The 17,400-nt window shown below is 42.2% G+C and overlaps 1 protein-coding gene across 1 annotated transcript in view; it reads right to left on the reverse strand.

The window, feature by feature from the left end:
* LOC140464050 (inward rectifier potassium channel 16-like) overlaps positions 1 to 17,112 on the reverse strand; it is a 124,572-nt gene extending 107,460 nt beyond the window's left edge. The window contains exon 1 of the mRNA XM_072558693.1: positions 17,006 to 17,112. The gene's annotated coding sequence lies outside the window, so the exon portion shown is untranslated. The remainder of the gene's footprint in view (positions 1 to 17,005) is intronic.
* Positions 17,113 to 17,400: the final 288 nt, after the last annotated feature.

A 17,400-nucleotide genomic window follows, 5' to 3' on the forward strand; every position in this document is an offset into this window, starting at 1 on the left:
TGACATTCAAGTCCATAGCTCCGTGAAAGTGACCACACAAGGAGATTGGGTGGTAAAGAAGCCGTATGGCATGTTTGCCTTTATTGGTCAGGGAATTGAATACAAGAGTCAGGATGTCATGTTGCAGCTTGATTAGACTTTGGTGAGGCCACACTTAAGAGTATTGCATTCAATTTTGGTCACCACATTACAGGAAGGATGTGGAGGCTTTGGAGAGGGTGCAGAAGAGGTTTACCAGGATGCTGCCTGGATTAGAGTGTATGAGTGAGAAGGAGAGGCCCAAAAAACTCAGATTGTTTTCTCTTGAGCAACAGAAGCTGAGAGAAGACTTGATAGAAATCTATAAATTATGTGATGCGTAAATAGGGTTGACAGTCAGAATCTTTCTCCCAGCATTGAAATGTCTAATACTCGGGGGCATACAATTAAGGTGAGGGGGGGAACATTCAAAGGAGACATGAGGGGCAAGTTTTTTACATAGAGAGTGGTAGGAGTCTATAACGCACTGACAAGGATGGTGGTGGAGGCAAATACAATAGAGGCATTTAAAGGATTTTTAGATAAGCACATGAATATGCAAGGAACAGAGGGATATGGACCAAAGGCAGGCAGAAGGGAGTAGTTTCATTTGGCATCATGTTCAGCACAACAACGTGGGCCGAAGAGCCTGTTCCTGTGCTCTACTGTTCAATGTTCCATGTTCTGTGACACCACAATGTGCCTCTTTAATATTGAGATTTCTATCTTACTGAACATGCTAAGCAAGCTAAATGTTGAGACTTCCCAATATTGAAGTCAGAGTGGGGGCCTGTGCACCTCAGCACATCCCCTGGTTGCGAAGAGCCTCCATGATGCTCAGCACTAAACCAGGGCTCAGTCCATGTCACAGGCCGTAGACAGCCCTTGTCCACACCCATTAGCATTTGGTATTTGCCAATGCCTCATAATCCTCATGACACCTCTTCAATCAATGTATTCAAGATGATAAAAGGTATGGATAAAATAAACATGGAGCGCATAATTCCCCTTGTTGGGGGGCGGGGGGGGGGAAGAGGTCATTGTCTTCGGATAAGGGGTAGCAAACTTATAACCGAGTTGAGGAGAAACTACTTCTCCCAAAGGATTGTGAATCTGTGGAATTCACTACCACAAAGTGAATGCTGGGACAGTGGGTAAATGTAAGGAGGAATTAGACAGATTTTTAATTGATAATGGGTTGAAGGGTTATGGCAGGAAAATCGGGGTTAAGAACACAGCAGAAAAAGATCCCAGCCTATTCGGATTATTGTCGGAAAGAAGGGAAAAATTGATACAAGAGTATGATCAATGGGGATGCAGATAGTTTTCCCAACCAAGACAAAGGATAAAAGTCTAAGTTTTTCCAACAAATGCATGTTTTCTCAGAAAGGTGCTATGTTGTTGTGTCCAGTCTAGGATGTATAATACTGCCATGGGAAAAGGTCAAGTACTGCAAAGAAATCAATGATATGTTTGAACTGCTTACCACCAACACTGCACCAAAGATCTACTGGGAGAAAGTGAGCACTGCAAATGCTGAGATCAGAGTCAAGAGATTAGTGCTGGAAAAGCCCAGCAGGTCAGGCATCATCCGAGGAGCAGGAGAATCGACGGTTCAGGCATAAGCTCTTCATCAGGATTCTCCTATTCCTCGAATGCTGCCTGACCTGCTGTGCTTTTCCAGCACCACACTCTTGACCAAAGATCTGCTGGTCAACCAGAGCCTGGCAACTCAATTGAGCAAAAGCACCAGTGGATAGGCAGTGACAACAGTCAGTATGACATCCACCTGAAGCACAGGATCACCATAGGATCCCAGACCACAGCTGAGTGGTGGCGAGGTTTGGAGAGGTGAGGTATTCATGGGGGGCGTAGGGGAAAAGTGTCAGCAGCAATGGAGTGAGGATGACTCACACTGAAGATCTTCTATCCGTGAATGGTAAATGAGTGGCTTTGGATGAGGTCCTCCTACCTGGGAGGCTGCTAGTTGATGCACATGGGTTTGCTCGATACGCTTGATACCAGCAGAAGTGGAGGAAGACCTTCATGTGGGCATTAATTGCCCACTTAGGGTATTCCATTGGTGCGGAGTGGAAAGGCGGTCTGTGGCCCTTTCTGTGATGATTGAATTAGTGTGGAGTTGGTGTCTTCCACCTGCTACCCCTGTCTTATTGAAAGCCACAACCCACCACCAAAACTGCCAGAGAAGAGGCCATTAACATCCACCCCAAGAGCTTCAGCTATCAGCATCTTCTCAGTTACTGGCATTGATTCCCTGTTCTGCAAATGTCTCAATTTTAGAAATTCCTATTCTTCTTTTCAAATGCACCCAGCATCTCAACCCTCTGAAATTCTGTAATTAGTGACTGTGATCTTAAATGCTCCATAGTTAGTGGGTGAGCTATTTATTAAAGATCTGGGATGTGGAACAAGCCTGAAATGGAGATGCACAGACATCTTTGGAGGATCGCAAGACTCCAGGAGTGAGCCCTAAGAAAGATTTGAAAATAAAAGAACATAGAACGTCGAACAGTACAGCACAGTACAGGCTCTTCGGCCCTTGATGTTGTGTCAGCCTTTTATCCTACTCTAAGATCAAATTAACCTATGTACCCTTCATTTTATTATCATCCATGTGCATCCAAGAGTTGCTTAAATGTCCTTAATGTCTCTGACTTTACTTCCACTGCTGGCTGTGCATTCCACACATCACTCTCTGTGGAAAGAACCTGCCTCTGACATCTCCCCTGAACCTTCCTCCAATCATCTTAAAATCATGCCCACTTGTAATAGCCATCTCCACCCTGGGAAACAGTCTCTGGCTATCCACTCTATCTATGCCTGTCATCATTTTGTACACCTGTGTCAAGTCACCTCTCATTCTTCTTCGCTCCAATGAGAAAAGCTCTAGCTCCCTCAACCTTTCTTCATAAGACAAGCCCTCCAGTCCAGGCTGCATCCTGGTAAATCTCGTCTGCACCCTCTCTAAAGCTTGCACATCCTTCCTATAATGAGGTGACCAGAACTGAACACAATATTTCATGTGTGGTCTAGCCAGGGCTCGATAGAGCTGCAGCAAAACCTTGTGGCTCTTAAACTCAATCCTCCTGCTAATGAAAGCCAACACAGCATATGCCTTCTTAGCAACTCCATCAACTTTGGTGGTAACTTTGAGGGATAAGATATTTCTTAACTAGTTATTTCTTAATGTAGGTCAACGAGTACAAAGGAGATAGTGGAACCAACCTGATATAAGTTCTCATTGGTCAGTAGAGTTTCAGATGGATACAGAAGCTTGAATACCTTCACCAACAGGTTCAAAAACAGCTCCATCCCTATTCTTATTAGACTGATCTGAAAATGTGTTGCTGGAAAAGTGCAGGGGCTTCTTCCTGAAGAAGGGCTAATGCCCGAAACATCGATTCTCCTGCTCCTTGGATGCTGCCTGACCTGCTGCGCTTTTCCAGCAACACATTTTCAGCTCTGATCTCCAGCATCTGCAGTCGTCACTTTCTCCTTATTAGACTGATGAATGGACCTCCCTAACTTCAAATAATTTTGAACTTAATGTTGATCTTAGTGAGTTTTGAGTTGATTTGTAGCTCAGGGTGAGGTTTTGGATGTAGGTTTGCTCACTGAGCTGGAAGGTTCATTTCCAGATGTTTTGTCACCTAGTAGGTAACATCTTCAGTGGGCCTCAGGTGAAGCACTGCTGATATTTCCTGCTTTCCATCTATGTTTGAGTGTCTTTGGGTTGATGATGTAATTTCCTGTGGTGAAGTCACTTCCTGATCTTTTTCTCAGGGGGTGGTAAATAGGAAATGACATCACCACAGTGAATGACATCAACAACCCAAAGAAACTCAAACATATAAATAGAAAGTAGGAATTTTCAGCAGTGCTTCGTCTGAGGCACACTGAAGATATTACCTAGTAGGGTGACAAAATGTCTGGAAATGAACCTTCTAGCTCAGCGAGCAAACCTACATCCAAAATGTTGATCTTGCTTCGTGCGCCTCCTGTGCAGCTTTAACCTTGTATGCCTTGGTCTGTCTAAGCACCTTATGATCTGTGTGTCCTTGTTTGCTATGACCAGCCTGTATTGCTTGCAATACAGAATTTTTCACTGTGTTTAGTTACATGTGACTACGATAAATCAAATCAAATTAAGCTGATGGAGGATAGAAACTAAGAGGCCAGTGTGTTGGACTCACCAAATCCAGAAGTAATAAAGGCAGGGATGACGGCCTGTTACAGTTGTTGTTCAGCTTTTCTATGCAACTGGAATAACAGGGACAACAGTGACAATAGGGCATCTTTACCCTTCAGCGTTCAACTTTGCAGATGTTCCCATCTCTGTTGTAACACTAACTGAGTGGAACTCCAATTTGAAACTTGGTGTTCATGTGGAATACACTTCATTACAATGCTAATAGCAACTTTTACAAAAATAATAGAAAGCTTTAATAAGGAGCCTAAATTCCAAGACTCAAATTTTACTATCTTAAATGCCACTGCCAAATTTAACTATTCAATGTATGACAGTTTCGGACAGAAGCCAAGTGAAACAGTTAATTTAACAGGAGAGAAGCAACATTCTTTTTGGCAATAAAAGAACGTGTTCAGAATTTGGAACTCAGGATTTCAATAAATGATGCACTTATTGTCAGGATTTGAAATGGGCTGTTAAAAGTGTAAAGCCTTATCTACAATGCTTTATATTTTGTTGTAATTTCTTCAATGTGCAATATCACATTTCACTTTTATCTCAATGCAAGATTCCATACACTCAAATGCTCAAGGTCTTTCTCTTAAATCTGGCATATATAGTTAGAGTGATAGCTTTTACAACAGTCATCTGGCTGATGGCAATTTGCTTGTCCAGCATATTTGCAATTGATTAAAAGTTGCCTAAAGAAATAAATTAGATATTGCATTTGACTTACAGTGAAATAGAAAATCAGACCGCAATGTGGTACGGATTTGTAGTTAGTTAATCCATGACCTTTATATCTCACGTGTCCATTCCCAAAGTTCTTTAAAAAGCAAATGAAAGGTCGGGGATCTGAAAAGTTAACTCTATTGCCTTTCACAGATACTATCTAACTGGCAATCCCAGAATTTTCTCTTCGTATCCCAAAATATTTTGTTTCCAGGTGATTTGATAAAGTATATCATGTTAATATTGTGAATATGACCAGAAGTAAAAGGACAATAAGGCTCCTTTCAATAGGGTGTAAAGCAGAGTCAAGATTGGGTTCATTGAGTTCAAGAAAAACTGGAAATAAGAGACCACTCGAGAAATTAACTGAGAGGGAAAGGAGCAAAGATACAGTTAATAACTGGAAAAATATAGCAAATGGAAACTATGCAGGAAAAAGCCCAGGGAGCAGACAGTGAGACACTGATCCCATACAAAGAGCAGACAGTGAGACAGACTCAGCACTGAGACCAGACACTGAGACACTGATCCCATACAGACAGCAGACAGTGAGACTCTGACCCCACACAGCGAGACACTGAACCCCCACACACAGAGAGCAGAGACACAGACTCCACACAGACAGCAGAGAGTGAGACAACGACCCCCACACAGACAGCAGACAGTGAGACACTGACCACCACACAGCGAGCAGAGAGTGAGACACTGATCCCACACAGAGAGCAGAGAGTGAGACACTGACTCCACATAGAGAGTAGACAGAGACGCTGACCCCACATACAGAGCAGTGAGACACTGGCCCCACACAGACAGCAGACAGTGAGACACAGACCCCACATAGAGAACAGAGAATGAGACACTAAGACCCACACAGAGAGCAGAGAGTGAGACACTGACTCCACATAGAGAGTAGACAGAGACGCTGACCCCACATACAGAGCAGTGAGACACTGGCCCCACACAGACAGCAGACAGTGAGACACAGACCCCACATAGAGAACAGAGAATGAGACACTAAGACCCACACAGAGAGCAGACAGTGAGACACTGGCCCCACACAGAGAGCAGAGAGTGAGACACTGACCAACCCCCCCCCCCCCCACCCCCACCACACACACACACACACACACACACACACAGCAGACATTGAGACACAGATCCCACACAAACAGCAGACAGTGAGACACTGACCCCCACACAGACAGCACAAGGTGGGACACTGACCCCCACAAAGAGAGCAGAGAGTGAGACTCTGACACCTACAATGAGAGCAGACAGTGAGATACTGACCCCACACAGAGATCAGACAGTGAGACACTGACCCCACACAGAGAGCAGAGAGTGAGACACTAAGACCACACAAAGAGCAGACAGTGAGACACTGAACCCCATGCAGAGAGCTGACATTGTCTGCTGTCTGTGTGGTTTCTGTGACTCAATGTCAGCTCTCTGCATGGGGGTCAGTGTCTCACTGTCTGCTCTTTGTGTGGTCTTAGTGTCTCACTCTCTGCTCTCTGTGTGGGGTTCAGTGTCTCACTGTCTGCTCTTTGTGTGGTCTTAGTGTCTCACTCTCTGCTCTCTGTGTGGGGTTCAGTGTCTCACTGTCTGCTGTCTGTGTGGGTTCTGTGACTCAGTGAGACACTGAACCCCACACAGAGATCAGAGAGTGAGACACTGACCACCACGCAGACAGCAGTGAGTGAGACTCTGACACCCACACAGAGAGCAGTGATAAATTGACCCCCACAGAGAGAGCATACAGTGAGACACTGACCCCCAGACAAAGAGCAGACAATGATCTACTGAACACACACAAAGAGCAGACAGTGAGACAATGAGCCCCACATAGACAGCAGACATTGAGACACTGGCCCCACACAGACAGCAGACAGAGACACCAACCCCTACAAAGACAGCAGTGAGACACTGATCCCACACAGAGAGCAGAGAGTGAGACACTGATCCCACACAGAGAGCAGAGAGTAGACACTGACTGCATACAAAGAGCAAACAGTGAGACACTGACCCCACACAGAGAGCAGAGAGTGAGACACTGACCCCACACAGAGAGCAGAGAGTGAGCCACTGACCCCCTCACAGAGAGCTAACTGTGAGACACTGACCCCGACACAGACAGCACACAGTGAGACGCTGACCCCACACAGAGAGTAGAGAGGGACAATGACCACACACAGAGAGCCGAGAATGAGACACTGACCCCCACACAGAGAGCAGAGAGTGAGACACGGACCCCACACAGAGAGCAGAGAGTGAGACACTGACGCCAAACAGAGAGCTGAGAGTGAGACACTGACCACCACACAGAGAGCAGAGAGTGAGACATTGACTCCACACAGAGAGCAGAGAGGGACAATGACCACACACAGAGAGCCGAGAATGAGACACTGACCCCCACACAGAGAGCAGAGAGTGAGACACTGACTCCACACAGAGAGCAGAGAGCGAGACACTGATGCCAACACAGAGAGCAGAGAGCGAGACACTGATGCCAACACAGAGAGCAGAGAGTGAGACATGGACCCCACACAGAGAGCAGAGAGTGAGACACAGACACACACACACACACACACACAGAGCAGACAGTCAGACCCAGATGCAGTACTAAGTACAAACAGACCAGCACAGAACCTAGATGTGCGGATGGTGTGTCCTTTGCACAGCCCAGAGAGCAGATAGTCAGGTACAGACCCAGCCCAGAGAGCAGAGTCAGATACAGACCCAGCACAGACAGCAGAGTCAGATACAGACCCAGCACAGTGAGCAGGTAGTCAGATACAGGCACAGCCCAGGGAGCAGATAGTCAGATGGAGAACCAGCCCAGAGAACAGGTGGTCAGATACAGACCCAGCCCAGAGAGCAGATAGTCAGATACAGACAGCCCAGAGAGCAGAGTCAGATACAGACCCAGCACAGTGAGCAGGTGGTCAGATACAGGCAGAGCCCAGAGAGCAGATAGTCAGATACAGACAGCCCAGAGAGCAGAGTCAGATACAGACCCAGCACAGTGAGCAGGTGGTCAGATACAGGCAGAGCCCAGAGAGCAGATAGTCAGATAGAGAACCAGCCCAGAGAGCAGGTGGTCAGATACATACCCAGCACAGAGAGCAGAGAGTGAGATCCTGACCCCACACAGAGGGCAGAGAGTGAGACACAGACCCCCATAGAGAGAGCAGACAGTGAGACACTGACCTCCACACAGAGAGCAGACTGTGAGATACAGACCCCCATACGGAGGGCATACAGTGAGACACTGACCCCCACACAGAGCAGACAGTGAGAAACTGACCACCACACAGACAGCACAAGGTGAGACACTGACCACCACACAGAGCACAGAGAGTGAGACACTGACCCCCACACAGAGAGCCGAGAGTGAGACACTGACCCCCACACAGAGAGCAAAGAGAGAGAGAAAAACACTGACCACACACAGAGAGCTGACAGAGAGAGAAACACAGACCCCCGCACAGAGAGCAGAGAGAGAGAGAGAAACACTGACCACACACAGAGAGCAAACTGTGAGATACTGACCCCGACACAGACAGCACACAGTGAGACACTGACCCCCACACAGACAGCAGAGAGTCAGACACTGACCCCATGCATGGAGAGCAGATAGTGAGATACTGATCCCCACACAGGGAGCAGAGAGCAAGACACTGACCCTACATAGAGAGCAGCGAGCGAGACACAGACCCACACACAGAGAGCAGAAAGTGAGAAAGTGACCCCACACAGAGAGCAGGAAGTGAGACACAGACCCTCACACAGACAGCAGAGAGAGAGAGAGAGACACTGACCACCACACAGTCAGACCCAGATGCAGTACTAAGTACAAACAGACCCAGCACAGAACCTAGATGTGCAGATGGTGTGTCCTGTGCACAGCCCAGAAAGCAGATAGTCAGATACAGACAGCCCAGAAAGCAGATAGTCAGATACAGACAGCCCAGAGAGCAGGTGGTCAGATACAGACCGAGAACAGAGAGCAGGTGGTCAGATACAGACCCAGCACAGAGAGCAGATAGTCAGATACAGACAGCCCAGAGAGCAGATAGTCAGATACAGACCGAGAACAGAGAGCAGATAGTCAGATACAGACCGAGAACAGAGAGCAGATAGTCAGATACAGACCCAGCCCAGAGAGCAGATAGTCAGATACGGACCTAGCATAGAGAGCAGGTGGTCAGATACAGACCAGCACAGAGAGCAGATAGTCAGATACAGACAGCCCAGAGAGCAGGTGGTCAGATACAGACCCAGCACAGAGAGCAGGTGGTCAGATACAGACCCAGCACAGAGAGCAGATAGTCAGATACAGACCGAGAACAGAGAGCAGATAGTCAGATACAGACCGAGAACAGAGAGCAGATAGTCAGATACAGACCGAGAACAGAGAGCAGATAGTCAGATACAGACCCAGCCCAGAGAGCAGATAGTCAGATACGGACCTAGCATAGAGAGCAGGTGGTCAGATACAGACCAGCACAGAGAGCAGATAGTCAAATACAGACAGCCCAGAGAGCAGGTCATCAGATACAGACAACCCAGAGAGCAGGTAGTCAGATACAGACCCAGCACAGAGAGCAGATAGTCGAATACAGACAGCCGAGAGAGCAGGTGGTCAGATACAGACAACCCAGAGAGCAGATAGTCAGATACAGACCTAGTACAGAGAGCAGGTGGTCAGATATAGACCCAGCACAGAGAGCAGGCAGTCAGATACAGACAGAGTCCAGAGAGCAGATAGTCAGATACAAACAGAGCCCAGAGAGCAGATAGTCTGATACAAACAGAGCCTAGAGAGCAGATAGTCAGGTACAGACAGAGCCCAGAGAGCAGATAATCAAATACAGACCAAGCCCAGAGAGCAGATAGTCAGGTACAGACCAAGCACAGAGGGCAGTTTGTGAGTCGCTTGTCACTTTTTCAGTCTTGAGATTAAAGAAATTGACTACATGAGTTTGAAACACAAAGGAAAATTACGACACAAAACAAAGCCAAATTAATGGAACATAAATGAAACAGTAATATTATCTATAAGGTAGCCTTATTTTTCCACACATTGACACTATCTTTTCTCCCTTACCTACCATTTAAGGAGCTGAATGGCCTCTTGATTCCAAATCTTTCTTGAACTCAATGAACTCAAATCTTGACTTTTCTATCCCCTGATATTCATCAAAAATCCACAAGCTATTTGTTTCATTGTTTCTGGCCATATTATCATAATTAATGTAATGAACTTTATCACATCATTCATTCTATAACTATAATCAACCTGAATAATTTGGGAATGGATTTGTTTAGGGAATAAAGCCAACGCTATTACTGTGTATAGGGAGTCAGTAACATTATGTACACACAACCAGGCCACAGGTTTGCTCCCTGGTGTTCTAATAGTGGATGAAACTACTGTTCATTAGATGATCGTAAAATGGGGAAGTATTTTTCCTTATACTTTATAACTATGTTAAGTCTGTTAATAAAAATGCTTCTCAGGAAAGATTGGTGTTTAAACTTAGTACCAGTTTTACTAAGTTGTTTGAATAGGTCATGTGGAGAGGTCTCATTACAAGTTTTTTCCTCCTAAAACAAGCTTCTCTAAATATTCCTAATACCATTCACGTAAATCTAGCTGTTTAGGTAGTTAATTTTTAACATAACCTGCAGTTGCTGCTGTTTTAACCTTTACCCTTCTAGATGGTTCACTCTCATTGGTTCCATGTAAGTGAACAGCATCTTTGCCACAGAATTAAATTTGTTTATTTGATTTTGAAATATTAATATTGCAACAAATCCAAAACCATACTACCACTCCCTAAGACTCATGGCCAGTCACTTTTAAACTTGTGATGTTTTATTTGAAATTGATATTCATTTCAGGGAATGGACCACAGATTCCCAGCTACTTATCGTCAAGTATTTCAGAATGTAATAGGAGCCTTCCACAAATATGAAATGAACAATCAACATTTCCTAAGTCCCTGTGCTGAGTGCTTTTCCTTACTTTAAAATTGCAATCGGTTGGTTATCCCGTTTCAGAGGGATACCCAATGCTTGAGAGGCTTGGACACCCTACAGTAGACACATCAAAGTACAAGAGAAATGAGAGGTCAGCTTATTGAAACATACAACATTCTTAGGGAACTTCACAGGGCTGAGGTGGAAAGGCTTTCCCTTGTAGGAAAGTCAAGGATGCTGGGTGGTACGGTGGCTCAGTGGTCAGCACTGCTGCCTCACAGCACTGGGGACCCAGGTTTGATTCCAACCTCGGGAAACTGTCTGTGTGGAGTTTGCATATTCTCCCTGTGTCTGTATAGGTTTTCTCTGGGTGCTCTGGTTTCCTTCCACAGTCCAAAGTTGTGCAGATTAGAGTGGATTGGCCATGTCCGTGGTGATCAGGGATGCGTAGGTTAGGTGTAAATTCATCAGGGGTAAATGTAGAGTAATAAGATAGGGAAATGGGTTTGGGTGGGATACTCCAAAGGATCGGTGTGGACTTGTTGGGCTGAAGGGCCTGTTTCCACACTGTAGGGATTCTATGATGGTATTATCTCAGAATAAGGAGTGACCAATTTTACACAGAGAGGAGGAGGAATTTCTACTCTGATAGTGGTGAGTCTGTGAGTTCTTTAATGCAGAATGTTGCTGAGGTGGTTTCAACGATTTAAGACTGAGATAGATCAATTTTTAATCAGTAAGGGAATCAAGGGTTATGGGGTCAAAAGAAGAAAGTGGAATTAAGGATTATCAGATCAATCACGATCTCATTGAGTCTCAGAGCAAACTTGATGGGATGAATGATCTTGTCTTGCTCTTACATCTTATTGTCTTATAGAAAATAGCACCTACTTTTTAGGATTCTCAGCAGCATAATTTCCCACCATCGCAACTTGCCCGCCTGTCCTTAATTACTTCAATCCAGCTCCAGTAGGTGGGACATGTTGTATGTTCATATTCATGACACCAGACTCTTGAAGCAACTGTTTTACTTGGAACTTGGTCCCAGGAAAACAGCAGAAATATTTTGGGATGTCTTCAAAGCATCCTGAGGAGATCAAACATCTCGACCGATTCATAGGATCCTCAGGCTGGTGATTGATCAAAATGGAGAAATCTCATTTGAAAAGGGTTGGAACAAACCGGGGGGAGCTCTTCAGGTGAAGGTAAGATTTCAGAGGCAGTGCGAGCTGAGAAAGAACTCATCTAACCTTCTAGCACCACCTTCCCTACATATGGCAGTCTGTAGATCCCACAATGGGCTTATCAGTCATCTCAGAACCTATCAAATTGTCATCTTCTATCCCAAAGAAGTGCATAAGAAGGGAAAAGAGTTTTGAAGGGAACAATACATTGCATGGCTATAAACGGGGTTCTGGTGTTTACAGGCGAAAGTGGGTACTGCAGATGCTGGAGATTAGAATCAAAATTAGAATGGTGTTGGAAAAGCACAAGGCATCAGACAGTATCCAAGGAGCAGGAAAATCGATGTTTCAGACAAAAGCCCTTCATCAGGAATCCCAAAAGATGACATTTGATTTTCAGGACACTGTTCAGTGATTTGTTTCAAAGTTGTTTCTGCTCATATTCAAACCATAAATAATAAACACGCTACCCTTTAAGTTTTGGGTGTGCATTTTAAAAACTAAATGTCGGTTTGCACAAAAAAATCTCCCCATATCATTTCAACTGCAAAATCTAATTTGTCTTTAAGATTCCAAAATATCATGTTTTTATTGAGTCAGTGTGAGTGAAGAAGCCAAATAGATTACACTGAATCATAATGTACCCTTCAATTAAATAACAAAATAAACAGGAAAAGAAGCAAAAATATTAAGAGTTACTGTGGCCACTCAGTATTGTGTGTGAATGAACTGCATTCCACCATTGATTTTAAATGTAACTCATGTCAGAAACTAAAGTTAGCTAGTCTAGGTATAATGTGCTACCCCATTCCTGCAAAGCGTTATAGCACTTTGCAAACAAATATATTCCTTCAAGTAAATTAAGATTTATGTTTTCTTATATTTGAGGAAAAGTGGTTTAAAGTTTCAGATTTGATTATGCCAATCAAGTTGATGGAGAAGGTACCTTTGTTCTGGTCAGCTTTATTTTCACAGTAAAAGCTAAAGGAAGAAATATTCAGGTGTTAATCCTGCACTCATGCAGGAAAGAAAACCAAGATGCCTCCTTGTTATAAATACTGAATGCTCTGCTAATACAACCAGTGTGCTCAAAGTTTTACGGTAAAACCAAAAATGTTTTAGAAAGGTTCATTACTCTGGCCGTAACATTATACTTTTGTAGATTTCCTCGTGGAGAAAAAGATAGACCTCTTTAGTACAGACCAATAGCCGACAAATACTTCAGCAGGATCTCAGAGAGCTGGAACAAAGTGGGGCTGGGACAAGGTCAACAAGGTAAAGTAAGGCATTCTCAATGCAAGAATGAAGGTCACATAAGAAATCAAAGTTAAGTCTAAGTACAAAACAATGCCATTAAAAAGAAAGCCTAGTTGACGTAATTTTACATAAAGTATAAGTGTGGTAGACACGTATATATTCTGTTACAGAAGTATGCCAGCTGTCATGTGTACATACAAAAAAAATGACAAGAATAGTAATTTGTGCCTGAACTACAGGGGGCCAACATTTGTTTGAAGTTTAATTAATGCACTGCACTGTTGTAAATGACAAGAAGAATTTTAACAAGAAGCAGGTGGTGGAACTAACCAAGGGAAGCAACTTATTTTCCTGGAATCAAGAACAGTGAGACTAATGGGCAAGAAATTCTATTTAGCATTAGGGTTAATAAGGTTGGTCGCATACACAGGCCAAGTAATATTTGCCATTGTACTCATACTTAGTATTTATTAGTTTTCATAAGACACTCAGGTATTCAGTGATCTGAAGCAAAATACTGTATGTTTGGCATGCCTGAGATAGTTCTGCACTTGTCATTAACAATTATCCATTCATTGATATATCAACTACTAGAATGTCATCTTATTCTAATGATTCCTTTCAAAAGATACAGCACCGTATCTTCAAACTGAAGTGTAAAGGCGAAAAGTATAGATTTATTTACAAAGGAATTGATGACATAACTGATAACAAAAAGCTGATAGTAAAAACTCGAACAAGGATAAAGTCAATGCAGAAAATGTTAAAATATCCTTTTTGTGAGCCTATTCCTTGTGCTACCTAATAAGCAAGTGGATACTTGGATGTAATAATCCTTCATTGACTTTAATGTTGTAAAGAGATGTTTAGTTGAAAAATTACCAATCTACACAGTTCAGATCAAAAAAATCTAAAGCTGAATAATCAGGGCTGTATTTTAATAAGATTCAAAATCGTTTAAGGTATAACCTTGCTTCTGAGTACTGAAGGTAATCAGAAAATAATAAAGCAGAACACAACTCGTTGGGAAAGCTGTTAATTTTAAAATATAATTGCCTTCCTGTAAGCAACTCATTTTAATGATTAACTAATTTAATGTACTTAATTCCCAGCCTGTTAACCCACGTAACAAGCAGCTAATTATTGCAATTTGCTTGGAACAGTTGCACAAATAAAGAAAAATGTAAATCAGAGCCCCTGACGGCCCTTAAGAGTGGACTGAAGGAATTCCTTGATACTGTTTGAAAGGAGAACAGGAAAGGTCTCCTTGATGTCCTTGCTAATAGTTATCCCTTAAACAATGGGCTATTTAGTTGCTATAACATTGCTATTCTGCATAAAATTGACTGCTGCTTTCCTTATATTACCACTGCCACTACATTTTTAAAGTACTGCACTGATTTTAAAACAGTTTGGGATATCCTAAGGTTACAAAAGTGTTAAATGAATGCAAGTCTTCCTTTGCACTTTTTTTTCTAAATTGTTCAGTCAATATCTGACACTGAACATTTCCGGTCTGGGAGAAGACTTGTTACTTTCAGTGTTGACCTTCTGATCACTTGCACAGGGACAAACAGCTAGTTTATAATCAACTGTTCAGTAATACATACAGAATAGAACCTACTCAGTTCCGATTTCATAATCAGCTCAGTCCATGCTACAAATGAGTCCAGCATTTCACTTAATTTTAAATGTAATTAAATTATTTGCAAAGCTGAGAGATCATTTGAACAATAACAATAGTACTGAACTTTGAAAGAGATATAAATTCTCAGGAATTTCAATTCTCTGTCTTGCTACTGCAATCTCCAAGAAAATTAGTAAAGTTAACTCATCTTTTAGTTAAGATTGCTTATCAGATCAATGTGAGACAGTTTCCGGCACATTTGTTACATATCAGGCTTTGAGCTGATCACCGTGATCTTTTGGGACGTGAATGAAGTTATTCAGATATGACTGACATATGATAATTGCTAGATAAACATTGTCAGCTTTTGTTTTTACATGGCAGGATTTATCAACAAAATAACTATTTGATGTTTGCCACAAAATTAGCAAATTAACAATAGGAACAATGGAACATGAAATTGTGGAGGAGTACAAGGTTTCAGTTAATTGTACATGTATGGGACAGTTACTATGAACACTTTCTAACAGCCACATATCATGTCATGCAACCTAAAAGCTTTTCCATCTAAAAATGAATTATGTGATCAGGGAGGAAGGCAGCCAGACCAATTCTGCTGGCAAGTTTACCTTTGACGTGAGTTGGGGTGCTTTCAACAATGGATTTTTCTCATGCCTTTTATTAAGAATGTGCTCTTGATATCAACCTGCATTCTATGAAATGTATAAATCATATACCAGGACCATTAGCGGAGGTGAAGAGTGTAGATGAAATCAGAGACTTAGAAACATAGAAACAGAAATTGGCTATTAGCGCGAGAAAATTCCAAATATTTGCCATCTTTTGAGTGAAAGTATACCTGAATGCTTGATATCTAATTTTAAAATGTTCTCTTGCCCTCAATCCTGACCCCACTTCCACACCCAACATAAAATATTTCGAAATCTGATAGTTACCCTTTTTATTTTCTAATTAAAAATGATCAATAAGATTTCTCAAGTACCTTATTCGCTCTTCTTATTAATTAATTGTTAAATGATCCGAGGATTTCATCTTATCATAATCTCTGAAATTGTTGCTTTCCTCTTGGTATTTCAGCAAGTTACATTTTAAATTTGAAGTTAAAGAATACATCTTGCCTCAGAAATACATTTTAAAGTCAGAATTGTATTGTCTGATTAAACTTGTGCATGTACGATTTTCTCGGTTGTATATACCAGCATCAAAAAACAGGGAAATCGACGTGACAGACAACCAGTAATACAAGCACCTCCACAAAGAATTCACAAAATGTTAATATTGTCCAACTTGATACTATTTACTAATTCAGTATCTGAGACTGCTGTGTCTAGATTATTGTTGTTGATAAATATGGATGCGAAGACCACTCATTCCCTGCAATGTGAAGGCAAATTGGTTACTCTTCAATTAATATAATGAACCATTCCTCAGAGTCTAACACTTATATTTTACGATTTGAACCAGCACAATTTGTCCACAAATCTCATATCTATAGCTCTGAGATATTCACCTTGTTACCTCAAATTTACTTCTCGGCTTTAACTTGAATATCAGGTTTACTGCATGCCTGTAATTATGTGGTACAAAATGTGAAGTGGAATTGGATTTCATATGAACTATGGTTATAGAGAGAAAACTCAAACCTCATGTTGAAAGTTGTGAAATGGACTGATGATCAAAACAAAACGATATATTTTGTTGAGGTAACTCATATACCACAAAACTCAAACATTAAAATTTCACTTAATTTAAAGTCACTAATGTTAGTGCTTATCACTACATCATTGATAGTTGAAATAATCTCCCATTTATACAATTAATAAAAAAGGTTCTGGAAACAACATTATGTATTTAGTTTTTTTTTAGTCACATGTAACCGGTTACTTGACCCTCAGTTTACTGCTCTTGGTTACCTAACTTGTTAACATAAATAGTTAACAAAACAAGTGAGTGAGTGAAATGTGTTCTTACCTCTAAAGCAGTTCTCTCTTTAGATTTGAGAATAATTGTGAGGAGTCAGTGAATTGGTGTTGCTTACATAAATGCCCTGGTGGAACAGTACACCTGGTGAGTTGTTGTCACAGTTCTGTAAGGAATCGTGCACTTTGTAGATCATTATGAAAATAAGAGCGAGGAACAGCATTTAGGTTAAACATTGACACTTCCCTAAGGAGGCTGTCCCTCAAATCTTGGCCAGAGAGTTCTGCTTGATTAATTATTGTGAGCTTGCATTGCGTAAATACATTGTTTAGTTCAGAATTTAAAAAAAATAATAGTCAATGAAAGCATGCAACTCTTGTTTCAGTGTAGAATTTCAAGTACTTGCGATATCAGGATATACGAGTTGCATAAATATTTGGTGATAA

The sequence above is a fragment of the Chiloscyllium punctatum genome, chromosome 39 (genome assembly GCF_047496795.1).
Source record: "Chiloscyllium punctatum isolate Juve2018m chromosome 39, sChiPun1.3, whole genome shotgun sequence".
Classification (NCBI taxonomy): domain Eukaryota; kingdom Metazoa; phylum Chordata; class Chondrichthyes; order Orectolobiformes; family Hemiscylliidae; genus Chiloscyllium; species Chiloscyllium punctatum.